This window comes from Bison bison, unplaced genomic scaffold, assembly GCF_000754665.1.
Source record: "Bison bison bison isolate TAMUID 2011002044 unplaced genomic scaffold, Bison_UMD1.0 scf7180017864390, whole genome shotgun sequence".
Taxonomy (NCBI): Eukaryota; Metazoa; Chordata; class Mammalia; order Artiodactyla; family Bovidae; genus Bison; species Bison bison.
This window is the reverse complement of record NW_011494962.1, coordinates 1818960-1821445: the sequence shown is the minus strand read 5'-3', so window position 1 is coordinate 1821445 and position 2486 is coordinate 1818960. Positions and strand designations below refer to the sequence as shown.

The following is a 2486-nucleotide window of genomic DNA, read 5'->3' as shown; positions in this document are numbered from 1 at the left end:
AAGTAATAGCAGTTGTCCAATATTGCCCACTTATTCAGCTTCCCATGTCCACCCTCAACTCCACATTTAAAATTTACAAAATGTCCCTGATTCCATCTAGGAAAAGACAGTTTCCATCACTATATTAGATGTCTGCCTTGCATTACATATAACCTCAAGATCCTAGTGATTATGATCCTAATATGTTGAATGTAGTTATGACCAAGCTTCATCTAATGGTTTAGGCTTTCACTGTATATACTACATATTGGGTTTTAAAATTTTCCTTACTAACAACTGAAGTTGATGAACACAAATTATGGAGAGGTTAGACAGGAGAAATTAGCACAATGATAAGTCCTTATTTGCATGTTAACAAATCAGAATTCATATTTTACTTCAACATCAGTTAAGAAGTAATCCATCCCATTTCAAGGCCACAGAGAATATGAATAGAGTCAATTTGAAATATTAGGAAATAGCAATGTTTTTCATCCAGACAGCAATGAGCTCTTCCAATATTATTTTCTGATGCTTTCCTGCTTGATATTCATCAAAGAATTTATAAGAAACAGGAATTTCACTGTACATCCAAATCAGCTGTACAAAGAATTTAAGGTCAGAATATTGAAAGAATCACAACAGTGACATTAGACTTGGATTTTTTTTAGACATGATAATGTTTATGTCAAACATTGTTTCCATTCTATTAATGACAGAATTTGTTCTGGGAAATTTTGCCAATGTCCTCATAGCACTGGTGAACTGCAATGACTGGACCAAGAGACCAAAGATCTCAGCTGATGGGATTCTCACTGCTCTGGCATTCCGCCGAATTGTTATGCTCTGGGCAATGTTAATAAATTGGTATGTAATTGTGTAAAATCTAACTCTATATAATTCAAAAGTAAAAATTATTGTTCATGTTGCCTTGACAGTAAGCAATCATTTTAGTAACTGGCTTGCTACTAGCCTCAGTATATTTTATTTGTTGAAGATAGCCAATTTCTCCAGCCTAATTTTTCTTCACCTGAAGTGGAGAGTTAAAAGTGTAGTTCTCATGATGATGTTGGGGACGTCATTGTTCTTGTTTTTTCAAGTTGCAGTGTTAAGCATGGATGAGGCTATTCAGACAAATGAATATGAAGGAAATACCACTCAGAAGATCAAACTAAGGGACATTTTACACCTTTCAAATGTGACTCTGTTCACACTAACAAACTTTATACCCTTCACTATGTCCTTGACATCTTTTCTGCTGCTAATCTTTTCCCTGTGGAAACATCTCAGGCAGATGCAGCTCAGTGGTAAAGGATCCCAAGATCCCAGCACCGAGGTCCACATAAAAGCCATGCAAACTGTCATCTCCTTTCTTTTCCTGTTTGTTATTTACATTCTGGCTCTAATTTTATCAGTTTGGAATTCTAATCAGCTGCAGAAAGAACCAGTCCAAATGCTTTATGATGTCGTTTTAATCATGTATCCTTCAATCCACTCATGTATCTTGATCTGGTGAAACGGGAAATTAACTCAAGCCTTTCTGTCATTTCTGTGGCAGTCAAGATGCTGGCTGAAGGAAAGGAAATAGGTGGAAACATATGTCTTTTAGCATAAAATTAAGGGATGAAGTCTATAATGTCTTATACCTTCTATTGATGTTTTAAGTATGCATATAAGTGAGTAATATCTAAAGGTTTACTAAGAAAAGTCCTTTACCTAAGCTTCTTAGAAAAGTGTGTATGCATGTGTTTATGAAAGATATAAAACAGATAAGATTACCATACTATTAACCAATATATTTCAGATAAGCAATCTAATTTTACAAATATTATGTGAAATGCCTGAGGATTATGTAGCAATGCATATTTCACTTACATATTCTATACTACCACTTTTCTGCTGAAAAAAATATGTATATTTATGAATTTTATACAACTGACAACTTATCTCAGGAAATTGTTTACATTCTACTGTTTGAGCCTCCAATCATTTGGAATGTAATGACCTTCAATTCTGAATCAACATGAGGATGTATATTTGAGATAGATTTTTATCCATCATGATCACTTACTTCATGGTTATTGGAGAATAATTAGCAATATTCTTAGGTAAATATGCTCACACTAAAATTCAAGAATAGCAATCATATTCAGATACATTTTACATATGTGTACACTCAGTTCTATGAAAGAATATTAGATTTATGAACTTCCCTAGTGTCTCAGACAGTAAAGAATTTGCCTGCAACATGGGAGACCCAGGTTCAATTCCTGGTTGGAAAGGTCCCCCAGAGAAGGGAATGGCAACCTACTCTAGTATTCTTGCTTGGAGAATTCCGTGGACAGGGGCCTGAGGGGCTATGGTCCATAGAGTTGCAAAGAGTTGGAAATGACAAGCAACTAGCACTTTCACAAAAACTTAGGAAAAAATCAAGTTCTGTTATATGGATGAAGAATAAAACAATCATGACTTATTTTCAGTGTTGCTATATTTCCACATGAAGTTAT

At 34.6% G+C, this 2486-nt stretch overlaps 1 pseudogene; it reads left to right on the top strand.

Annotated features, from left to right (window-relative positions):
* The first annotated feature begins 652 nt into the window (after positions 1 to 652).
* LOC105002157 lies at positions 653 to 1567 on the top strand (annotated as a pseudogene).
* The last annotated feature ends 919 nt before the right edge of the window (positions 1568 to 2486 follow it).